Source organism: Mixophyes fleayi, chromosome 5 (assembly GCF_038048845.1).
Source record: "Mixophyes fleayi isolate aMixFle1 chromosome 5, aMixFle1.hap1, whole genome shotgun sequence".
NCBI lineage: Eukaryota > Metazoa > Chordata > Amphibia > Anura > Limnodynastidae > Mixophyes > Mixophyes fleayi.
The window spans coordinates 277,871,558-277,884,081 of NC_134406.1; the positions used below are offsets into that span (position 1 = coordinate 277,871,558).

The 12,524-nt window shown below is 44.8% G+C and overlaps 1 protein-coding gene across 3 annotated transcripts in view; it reads left to right on the top strand.

Annotated features, from left to right (window-relative positions):
* NOS3 (nitric oxide synthase 3) overlaps positions 1–12,524 on the top strand; it is a 91,130-nt gene that overhangs the window by 12,739 nt on the left and 65,867 nt on the right. Inside the window, exon 1 of one of the 3 annotated variants that reach the window (XM_075214243.1) lies at positions 10,097–10,165. The exons of the other annotated variants lie outside the window; for them this stretch is intronic. The gene's annotated coding sequence lies outside the window, so the exon portion shown is untranslated. Of the gene's footprint in view, positions 1–10,096; positions 10,166–12,524 lie in introns of those variants that run through there. 3 annotated transcript variants of the gene reach the window in all.

Sequence of the window (12,524 nt, forward strand, 5' to 3'; positions counted from 1 at the left end):
GCAGCAACGTTCAATGAATCTACTTACTACAGCCTATGATTTCTGGGAGGGGTCAGGGTGAGGATTGGGGGTTCGTCCGTTGTCAATGTACAATATGGACGTAACAAACTCGAGCGCACTCAGCTACGTCCAAGTCCAGCTCCGGGCATCTCACAATGTCTTGTTTTTCTGCCGTACCTCTTGCTCCAGCTACAGGGTTAGTCTAAGTCCTGATTACTAGTGATGGGGGCTGTGTGTACAGCTGTAACGTGTCTGTAGTCGGGAGCAACTGTAAGAATGTATTTTATGTTCAGTAGACAGTAAGAACAGACTAATAAATGTGTTTCATGGAAGTGGAGATAAAACAAAAAATGTTTTTTTTCTGTTTTTAGCTATGTTATCATTAATCCCTAAATTATTACCAGGTTGTTGTTTTCTGTGTGTTGCTTTGTGACTTTATATTCCACGTATGTATTGGACGTATTCTGCAGCATCTTGTGCAGTAGATCTGAGCAGACCTAGACCTGTATTCACCAGCGCTCGTATCTTCACATCCGCTACTTGATGCGTTCAGCAGCCGCTTTCTGCGCTCAGTATGCGCCGTAATGAATCAGACCCACAAGCTGTCATCAGAATAAGACACCGCTGTAGTGTACAGCCATGCTGCGAGGCGAGCACTGCAATGTAGCACAGATACGGGCAGCTTTATTCCTACAGTTCACCTAGGACATGCCCAGCCCCCCATCCTAAATCTGCCCCCACCCTCCACTACCTCTCTTTCTCTTTCTTTATGGAATAACCAATATGTAAAGCCCAGGACGGGGGTCTGTACTTGTGTTACTGTTATACCCTATATTATATATATTCCTCGCACCCCCCACACACTCAGTAATAACACAGAGCGCTCGGTCCCTCAGCTGCTGAGCTAGGAGTCCGTACTGTGTCCTATCAGTTCTATGTTCCACATACAGCAGATCTCCAGGGGTCTCACATGCAGCGATAATATATCTGTGGACCCCGCAGCTGGGAGAGCTAAGCAGATGCCGACTGTATTGGTCTTTTGTTGAACCCTAGTTTAATGATCTAATTATACAACAGTCGTAATGTTTTCACAAAACGGTTTTAGGACAAAATCGCAAACAGAGTAGACCTGGCTGGTGGTCATCAGCTGCAGGGGCCATCTCTGTCCCATCTTTCCCCCCCCCTTCCCCAAAAACCAAAAATACCTCTATATTTTGGGGATAGCTGGGAGCATTGGACACATTTGTTACATATCACGTCTCCTGTGTACGCGCAGAAATGTCTTGTGTCCCGTTTTCAGCGTTTCTGCCGCTACTTTCGGCAATAGAAGCTTTTCGCCATTTGATAAATCAGCCCCTAAGAGTATTGATCTGGATTAGAGAAATGGTGACACCATAAAACTGCAGGAAGAACCAGCAAGATTCACACTCACAGCGTCTATATCGCCTGCACATACCAGCGCATTCTCATCGCTTCAGGGGTTTGGGGATTTTTTTTGCTTTTTGGGGAGGGGGGGGGGGGGGTTAAAGCTTCTGCTTTCTTCTATCTTCATTTTTACCCCCTAAAATTTTAAATAAAAGAACAAAAAAAAACCGAAACAATAGGACAGGATGTTACTGAAATAAGGGAAGACAAGTGTTCTGTATCCCAGAGTGTATCTAACGCTCCCTCTTCTTCCTGTTTCTTATTGGTCTATTTAACGATAGGAGTTTTTGGCTTTGCCTGGCTCCTCCATTTACCATGGTGAGTCGCGGTTCATATACTGCCGCTGTACTCCTAACGCTATCACTGTCTCAGGGACGCGGTACCCGGAAGGAACACAGAAAGAAGGATTTTATTTTGAATTGAAATGCTCTGATTCAAGTATTTCTTTAATATTTTTTAAACATTTTATTGTCATTTTAATATGTTTATTTGACAAATGTGGAGTTAGAACCCTGACTCTGGGCCGGGTCACGCAGGCACAGATGGACCCAGGACTGGCTGGCGATGAGGTCCAAATCCTCAGTGTCATCGCTCAGTGAATCCTGCAATATTCACGCGGTAACTAGCGGTGAGAGAACATGTTTATTGCTGATACGTCGCTGGTGACCAGCCCTGGACCTCGCTGTCCTTTGCGTCCAGTCCGCCACAGAACCGGAGAATTCTAGAGATCGCTGATCTCTAAGGGAGTCTGTTCCCGCTGACATTCGCTTCATGCGCTGTTTGCAGGATCTGTGTCAGTGTGTACAGGTGGGGCAGCTACTATACAGATCCACGATCACAGAGGACGAGTGACACAAGCAGCCTGGAGCAAACAACGCAAAATGGATACGTTTAATTACAGGTGTCCATTACCACTCGTCAGCGATATGTGGCCCTGGAGCTGCTCTTTAGAAGACACCGAGCTCCTCAAGGTTTCTGGTCATCAAAAACAAGGATTTCCAGGGAACAAGGTGCATCGAGGGTGTGATGGAGACCGTTGGCACTTCTCAAAACTAGTATAACAAGTGCTAGATGTGCAGCTGGAAGACTACCTTGGTGCAGTGCTGTAACTAAACGTTTTAGTGCCCCGGGGAGGACAGATCACTAGCGTCTTCCCCCCCCCCCCCTCCTTCACGGGAACACACAGCCAGAGGGGACATTATCTACCTGGTGCAGCTCCCGATACCTTAAACGCAGTTTCTGCTTCACCGGTTCCAGGAATGTTGGGCGACTTGTTTAGAGACAGTTACTATTCACCTCCCGGAACGTGGAGCATTCACTAAACACTGGACCACCCAACCAGCCCGACATTAAATCTTTCACTTTTAATGTTCAATAAACAGACCCACAACTTCATTAACAGCATTCACAATGAATGAATATTGCTTATTCCCCCCAGATAGCCCCAACGTTAAATTAAATAGCACCTGCATTTAATACTTATGTCTCCTTCCCCATAATCAGCCCAACATTAGTGTTTACATTTAATAAATCCTTCTTACCCCAAACCAGCCCCATTAAATTAAAAGCATTCACATTTAATAAACCGACCAAATTCGCCCCTCACCAGTCCCGGCATTAATAACACCCCATGTAATACAAAGGACTCTTTCCCCCACCAGCCCCACAATCAAATTAATGGCATACAAATTTCCACCACATTTAATAGAGATCATTATCACCGATAATCACCGCCTGTTTGAATATAGTACTTATTTATTATTTATAATGAATTACTTATTATGGCCCCCCTCTCCCCCACCCATGATTTTTACAGCCCCCTTACAGCATTATACTCACATTGTCTCTGCATCCTGCTTCTTCCTCTGTCTGCTCCTCGCTCTGCTGCTTCTCTCCTCGCAGACTCCTCTATGCAGCGTCCTGACATCACGTGAGCACATCAGGTACAACGCAGGGACCTGGTGCCTCTCTCGTTGTCTCTGCATCCTGCCACTACAGATAACAGCCCTGCTATAAGTGTGATAGGATCATGTGAGGGCTGCATACAGCGGGAAGGCGTTGGGCCCCCTCATCCTGAGCGATCGCACTGCCCGATCCGCCCTCCTTACAGCTCTGCACATAGAGGTCATGTGATCTGGGCTGAAACACAGTACAGCCGATGTAATAGTATGAGACACACATGAGTACTCAAAACATTCAAGTTAATTCTGGTCAGAACTTATTACAACCGGTGGGTTTCCATGTAAATCAATGTATTATAATGGTGATCAATAAATATAACACAGTTACTAAAGTCAAAGCAAGTTTAGGACACTGTTCCAAAGCAAAAGGAATAACCAAACGGAGTTCAAGTGATGTATAAGTAATAAGACTGTCCAATATTACTTTAGCCAAAATCGATTTGCGCACATTGTTATAATGATTAGTTATACCTGCCCAATCTCCCACAATGCCCAAATTCCAGGTAGGTCTCCAATTCTCCTGCAACCTGCCCGTAGGGAGCCTAAATGTAGCGATTTGCGGTGAATTGCGCCGTTTGTTCCAGGTGACTGCGCTTATCGATCAAAATCTTGTCTTCACTTTGGTTGACTTGGGAGTGAGCTTACGTTGGTTTCCAGCTCTGTCTTGTCCAAAACTGTAACTACTTGGCTGCCCGAGGTGAACGTCCTCTGCATACGTGGGACAGCTGAGGAGTAGAAGACAACACTTCTGTCAGTCACAGTTATAAACCAAACAGTTACGGTGGTGGCTGCCATAGCACGTTGGGGCTGGATCACTTAGGAATAACTTATTGTAGATATTTATTTTAATTAAGGGTGTAGAGCACTGTTGTATTATTTTTATATTGAGTGTGTTTCAGTATTGGAAATGTATTGATCTCTAATGTATTATGCCAGGTTAGAGGAAGTCTGTTTTGCTGAAAGCAGGAAATGCTAAGTAAGTCTTTTCATCTCAGAAGTGACAAAAACCTGCTTTGGCCTGAAGGCTCGGCAGGAGGTCATTACCTGTTGTCACGTCTTGTTAGAGAGACAGGATGGGCGCTGTCACTTGGGCTATGAAGGTAGTAATTAAATAGGCGCCGCCTGGCCGATGTACAAGGGCTTGTGCAGGCGGCACCTATTTAATTACTACCTTTATAGCCCGAGTGACAGCGATGCACTTTGAAGTGATGTCATTCTTCACCGACGGCATTTGATTGGTCGCACTTCTTGAAGGTTTGTTTTTCAACATGTCAGAATTACAGAAACACTGTCGGGTAATTTGTATCGTTGTGTTTATGTCGGGGTGTATGTTGTCGGTGTGTTTGTAGTCGGGATATAGACTACGCCCGGACAGGATACCTCCTAATAATGTAGAGAGCAAATCTGAGGAACTCACAGGTTGATGTGAAAGTTAAATTATGTTAAATGCAAGATAGACGAGCTACATAAATAATGTAACAAGCAATTCATTTAGGAAATTGATGTAAATTTTGTTAAAATTGAGTTAACTCCACGTCTAGAGAAATATTACATCCAAGCAAGGAGGTGTTTGTGTGTGCATCACCTGAAGTCTGCCTGTGTCACAATATAATGTAATATATATATATATATTGATACTGACTCACGGCAGACACCAATAACTTCTTGCTTGGAAGTACGGTGCTTTTCATTGTTCACGGCACAAATATCAGACTAGACGACCCTTCGTCTATCTAGACAGAGATCACCTGCCTAGTCACCGGTCAACTAACTAACATCGGTTATATCACCCACAAGAACAGACAGCCCTTCAGCCTCCACCCAAACACTACAGACAAATCAAAGAAAACAACAAACTAATTACACCCATGTGGTTCACATGTGTGTGTGAGCTGCAAGAAACCAAGAGGGAATTTAACCCTGTCTGCAGCCTGTTCTTGGGGATTTCACCTATCCCTATACAAGGGAGATGTGGCAAATAAGCTTCTTTGTCTCAAAATTATATATATATATACATACACACACCACTATATGGACAAAAATATTCGGACGCTTGACCGTTACACCAACAGGAACTGTAGTGACATTGTATTCAAATACATATACTTTAATATGGAGCTGGTCCCCCTTTTGTAGTGATAACAGCTTCCACTCTTCTTGGAAGACTTTCCACAAGATGTTGGAGTGTTTCTGTGGGAATTTGTTCCCATTCATTCTGTAGAGCATTTATGAGGTCAGGCACTGATGTTGGACGAGAAGTCCTGGCTCATAATCTCCGTTCCAGTTTATCCCAAAGGTGTTCGATGGGGTTGAGGTTAGAGCTCTGTGCAGGCCAGTCACGTTCTTCCACCCCGAACTCATCAAACCATGTCCAAAATGACTGGTATGCTGAAGCACTAAGATTACCCTTCACTGGAGATAAAGGGGCCTAGCCCAAACCCTGAAAAACAGCCCCATACCATTATCCCTCCTACACCAAACTTCATATTTGGCATAATGCAGTCAGGTAGGTAACGTTCTCCCGGCATCCGCCAAACCCAGACACGCCCATCTGACTGCTAAACAGAGAAGTGTTATTCACTCACTCCACAGAACACGTTTCCACTGCTCCACAGTCCAGTGTCTGTGTGCTTTACACCACTCCATCCGACGCTTGGCATTGGTCTTGGTGATGTGAGGCTGCATGCAGCTGCTCGGCCATGGAAACCCATTCCATTAAGCTCCCAACGCACAGTTTTTGTGCGTACATTAATGCAAGTGGGAGTTCTGAACTCTTTAGTTATGGAATCAACAGAGCATTGGCGACTTTTACGCACCATGCGCCTTAGCAGTCGTTGACCCCGCTCTGTGATTTTACGTGGTCTTCTGCTTCGTGGCTGAGTTGCTGTTGTTCCTAAACGCTTCCACTTTCTAATAATATCACTTACAGTTGGCCGTGGAATATCCAGCAGGGATGAAATTTCACGAACAGTCTTATTGCAAAGGTGGCATCTATCACTGTACCACGCTTAGTGTCACTGAGATCTTCATTTTCTATCACAAATGTTTACAAATGGAGACTGCATGGCTGGTGCTGGATTTTATACACCTCTGGCAATTTGTTTGGTTGAAACACCTCAATTTAATTATTAACAGGTGTGGCCAAATACTTTTCTCTATATAGTGTATGTAATATCTAATATATAAATGTCTAGTGGCGTGTGTTAGTCTGTCTGTGTGTGGAAAAAATAAAACCAAGCTGCAGCGCCACCTGCTGGGCAGAGTTATACACTGACCTACTAAATTCTTAGTGTGTGTGGAAAAAAAAATTCAGAAAGGGCTGAAATTTGGTATACTAAGATGTTTTTAATTTGTTAATTGTTAAAAGTGTTTATAAAGATTTAAAAAAATATATATATATACCGTATTTGCCGGCGTATAAGACGACTGGGTGTATAAGACGGCCCCCAACATTTCCACTTAAAATATAGAGTTTGTTATATACTCGCCGTATAAGACTACCCCCTCTTCCGCACACCTTCCACACACCAAATAAAACGTAAAAGAACATCAGATTTGATTTCAACATGTTAATTTATATTGGAATGCCTATGACGAGCAGGAAAACTGTCACAAGGCTGTATGCTATCAAACATGTACAGTAAACATAAAACAGTGCAAGTTTATTAAACGTAATTCACTAGTCAATGATAGAAGGAAGATAACAAATAGAGGGAGAGAGCAAGTGCACACTTACCCCTTGGCATAATCTTTAATGCTTTTTCATTTGATTTCCAGTCCCGAACCATCTTTTTTGTTACTCCATATTGTCTTGCAGCAGCACAATTATTATGTTCCATGGCAAAGTTTACAACTTTAAGTTTAAAACTTGCATCATATTTCTTTCTTTTTGCTGGTGCCATGATAGGGTTGATAGGGGTTTGACTGCTGGACATTTTCTATGCTGTATTGTACTGTACAATGGTGCAGTACTGTGGTTGGCTGCTGGCTGTATACAAAGCCTGATTGGATTGGTCCCTGCTCCCTGTCTGCCCTCCCTGTCAGCAGAACGGGCCGGTCACGCCGAAAAGGCTGGTACCCCTGTATCGCTGCTGATGACCCGCCGCGGCCGCACTGGATACCGCGCGATACTGGACCCGGTGTATAAGACGACCCCCCCACTTGGAGGCATGTTTTTCAGGGCAAAAAAGTAGTCTTATACGCCAGCAAATAGGGTATATATATTTCTTGAAGGAGAAGTGACAGTTGGGAGTGGTTGGTGGTTGCCGGGGGTGACAGTGGGGAGTGGTTGGTGGTTGCCGGGGGTGACAGTGGGGAGTGGTTGGTGGTTGCCGGGGGTGACAGTGGGGAGTGGTTGGTGGTTGCCGGGGGTGACAGTGGGGCGTGGTTGGTGGTTGAGGCCTGGGCTATGGCCCAAATGCATGACAAGAACCTTTTTAACACCTTAAGTAGCTTGATGTGACTAGAATGCATGAGTATCATGCACGGGTTACCTGACCTACTAAATTCTTAGTGTGTGTGGAAAAAAACCCTCAAAAAGGGCTGAGATTTGGTATACTGACATTATTGACGAGGGGTCAAACTCATTTTCGTGAGGTAATTTTACCTCATGAACACACATGTGTACAGTGGCGGATCCAGGGGGGTGCGATCGGGGCAATCGTCCCCCCCCCCCCCCCCCCCTAGCAGGGGTTTGCTGCCGACGGCTGCACAGTATGTGCAGGTCCGTTTGGCAGTGACAGTGTGCTGCTGTGTTTTAAACACAATCAGAGCAGCCGGGCAGCACACTGTCCCTGCCTGTCACTGCCGAGCGGACCTGCACATACTGTGCAGCCCCCGGCAGCCTCAGAAGTCAGAAAGGGGGTGGTGCCTAAATCGCCCCGCCCTAACATCCCCCCGGGGAACAAACATTTTCTAGATCCGCCCCTGCATGTGTAGCGGCGTGTGTTAGTGTGTGTGTGTGTGTGTTTGTGTGTGTTAGTGTGTGTGTGTGTGTTTGTGTGTGTTAGTGTGTGTGTGTGTGTCTGTGGAAAAAACTATTTTCTCACAAAGGGCTCATCCGAATGACCTGAAATTTGGTATACTGACATTATTTGACAAAAAAATGCATGAGTATCATGCACGGGTTAACTTGTGTGTATATATATATAATTTATATATACACAATTTTGGCATGGGCACCCTTCTGGTGACGCACATATAAACAACCTCTTGCTTTGTACTTTGCTTTCTATTGTCGGGATTGCAGAGTAACTGATAATATAAGGTCACACGCACTTTCTTGTGGCCCTAATGCTAAATTAACAGAAACCTTCTCCTTAGTCACCGGCCAACTTATTTGGCATCAGTCACAACACATAATGAACTCTTATGGTTTTAATACTTTACACTCCTCCCACATCCCTAGCTTGATGGACAGGTGACACTTCCACCTAGTCTTTATAGAGGAGTTCTCTGCAGGTGCTCTGCTTGATTAATCTCACTGCGGACACACCCAGTCAGCTGCTGTTAGGATACATCTAAACCACTTTAAAATATCACACTTATGTCCTCCACCTGTATCTCTTCAACCTAGGTGCACTACTGTACAAATACCTATCTCCTCTCTTAGAAGCCCGTGGCAAACCACCCCCTTTGTCACTATATGTGTATATATATATATATATATATATATATATATATATATATAAAACTGAGAGGAGTAGAGAACAATAGATTTAGAAGGAAGATCATAGTGAATAATCTAATGATTGTTATGGGGGACACATTTTGTGGAGCCCAATTGACAGTTGTTAAAACGCAAAAAATACGCCTTTCCGTACTGTACATGTGCAAAATAAATCTATACACCTGCATCCACATGCAGCTTGGTTGCCTCTTACACTTGCAGCTGCTTGTGCGGGACAGGGAGGGATGAGGGGGGGGGCAGTGTAAGACGTGTCAACGTAATTGAGATCCTGTAATCTGCCTGGTTGGGACCCCAGTAGAGAGCTGATCAGTCTGTCTGGGGCCCTACGTATGAAGCTGCGCTCTCTGGCCGGGAACCTATGTATGAAGCTGCGCTCTCTGGCTGGGGCCCTATATATGAAGCTGCGCTCTCTCTCGCTGGGGCCCCGTCTATAAGCTGCGCTCTCTGGCTGGGGCCCCGTCTATAAGCTGCTCTCTGGCTTGGGCCCTATGTATGAAGCTGCGCTCTCTGGCTGGGGCCCAGTCTATAAGCTGCGCTCTCTGGCTGGGGCCCCGTCTATAAGCTGCTCTCTGGCTGGGGCCCCGTCTATAAGCTGCTCTCTGGCTTGGGCCCTATGTATGAAGCTGCGCTCTCTGGCTGGGGCCCAGTCTATAAGCTGCGCTCTCTGGCTGGGGCCCAGTCTATAAGCTGCGCTCTCTGGCTGGGGCCCCGTCTATAAGCTGCTCTCTGGCTGGGGTCCCGTCTATAAGCTGCTCTCTGGCTGGGGCCCAGTCTATAAGCTGCGCTCTCTGGCTGGGGCCCCGTCTATAAGCTGCTCTCTGGCTGGGGTCCCGTCTATAAGCTGCTCTCTGGCTGTGATGTACATTTCGCCGGTGTGAACATATAAACGGTGATAACACCATCGCTGGATATAGCTCAGGACACAGACTCCTCATCTCCCCGGATCAGGTGTCCGGCTGACATAGATCACTAATAGTAAAGGTCAGTAGATATTGTGACAGGACGAGGACATCAGACGGGGGACTGAGGGGGGCAGAGAGACGCTGAACATACTACGGGCTGGGACGTGTGCTGTAGACAGTAATGAACTGTGAGTATTTGTGATTGTGTGTTAGTGAGTAGTATTAGTATTTATGTGTATTGTTAGGTCATGAGTATTAGGACCCACACTGTATTAGTAAATAATGTCTTACTTGAGTGTATTGTGTGCAATGTATATTTCTGAACAGTATTAGTGAGCTGAGTACACTGGGTATTAGTGAGTATGTGGACTGAGTACATTGGGTATTAATGAGTATGTAGACTAAGTACACTGGACATTAGTGAGTATGTGGACTGAGTACTCTGGGTATTAGTGAGTATGTGGACTTAGTACTCTGGGTATTAGTGAGTATGTGGACTGAGTACTCTGGGTATTAGTGAGCATGTGGACTGAGTACTCAGGGTATTAGTGAGTATGTGGACTGAGTACTCGGGGTATTAGTGCGTATGTAGACTGAGTACTCTGGGTATTAGTGAGTATGTGGACTGAGTACACTGGGTATTAGGGAGTATGTGGACTGAGTACACTGGGTATTAGGGAGTATGTGGACTTAGTAATCTGGGTATTAGTGAGTATGTGGACTGAGTACACTGGGTATTAGTGAATATGTGGACTGAGAACTCTGGGTATTAATGAGTATGTGGAATGAGTACACTGGGTATTAGTGAGTATGTGGACTGAGTACACTGGGTATTAGTGAGTACATGGACTGAGTACACTGGGTATTAGTGAGTACATAGACTGATTACACTGGGTATTCGTGAGTACATGGACTGAGTACACTGGGTATTAGTGAGTACATGGTCTGAATACAATGGGTATTAGTGAGTACATGTTCTGAGTACACTGGGTATTAGTGAGAATGTGGACTGAGTTCTCTGGGTATTAGTGAGTACGTGTACTGAGTACACTTGGTATTAGAGAGTGCATGGAATGAGTACACTGGGTATTAGTGAGAATGTGGACTGAGTTCTCTGGGTATTAGTGAGTACGTGTACTGAGTACACTTGGTATTAGTGAGTACGTGTACTGAGTACACTTGCTATTAGTGAGTATGTAGACTGAGTACTCTGGGTATTAGTGAGTATGTGGACTGAGTACACTGGGTATTAGTGGTTATGTGGACTGAGTACACTGGGTATTAGTGAGTATGTGGACTGAGTACATTGGGTATTAATGAGTATGTGGACTGAGTACACTGGATATTAGTGAGTATGTGGACTTAGTACTCTGGGTATTAGTGAGTATGTGGACTGAGTACTCTGGGTATTAGTGAGTATGTGGACTGAGTACTCAGGGTATTAGTGAGTATGTGGACTGAGTACTCTGGGTATTAGTGAGTATGTGGACTGAGTACTCGGGGTATTAGTGAGTATGTAGACTGAGTACTCTGGGTATTAGTGAGTATGTGGACTTAGTACTCTGGGTATTAGTGATTATGTGGACTGAGTACACTGGGTATTAGTGAGTATGTGGACTTAGTACTCTGGGTATTAGTGAGTATGTGGACTGAGTACACTGGGTATTAGTGAGTATGTGGACTGAGAACTCTGGGTATTAATGAGTACGTGGACTGAGTACACTTGGTATTAGTGAGTATGTGGACTGAGTACTCTGGGTATTAGTGAGTATGTGGACTGAGTAATCTGGGTATTAGTGAGTATGTGGACTGAGTACACTGGGTATTAGTGAGTATGTGGACTGAGAACTCTGGGTATTAATGAGTATGTGAAATGAGTACACTGGATATTAGTGACTACATGGACTGAGTACACTGGGTATTAGTGTGTACATGGACTTAGTACACTGGGTATTAGTAAGTACATGGACTGAGTACACTGGGTATTCGTGAGTACATGGACTGAGTACACTGGGTATTAGTGAGTACATGGTCTGAATACACTTGGTATTAGAGAGTGCGTGGACTGAGTACACTGGGTATTAGTGAGAATGTGGACTGAGTTCTCTGGGTATTAGTGAGTACGTGTACTGAGTACACTTGGTATTAGTGAGTATGTGGACTGAGTACACTTGGTATTAGTGAGTATGTAGACTGAGTACTCTGGGTATTAGTGATTATGTGGACTGAGTACATTGGGTATTAATGAGTATGTGGACTGAGTACACTGGGTATTAGTGAGTATGTGGACTTAGTACTCTGGGTATTAGTGAGTATGTGGACTTAGTACTCTGGGTATTAGTGAGTATGTGGACTGAGTACATTGGGTATTAATGAGTATGTGGACTGAGTACACTGGGTATTATTGAGTATGTGGACTTAGTACTCTGGGTATTAGTGAGTATGTGGACTGAGTACACTTGGTATTAGTGAGTATGTGGACTGAGTACTCGGGGTATTAGTGAGTATGTAGACTGAGTACTCGGGGTATTAGTGAGTATGTAGACT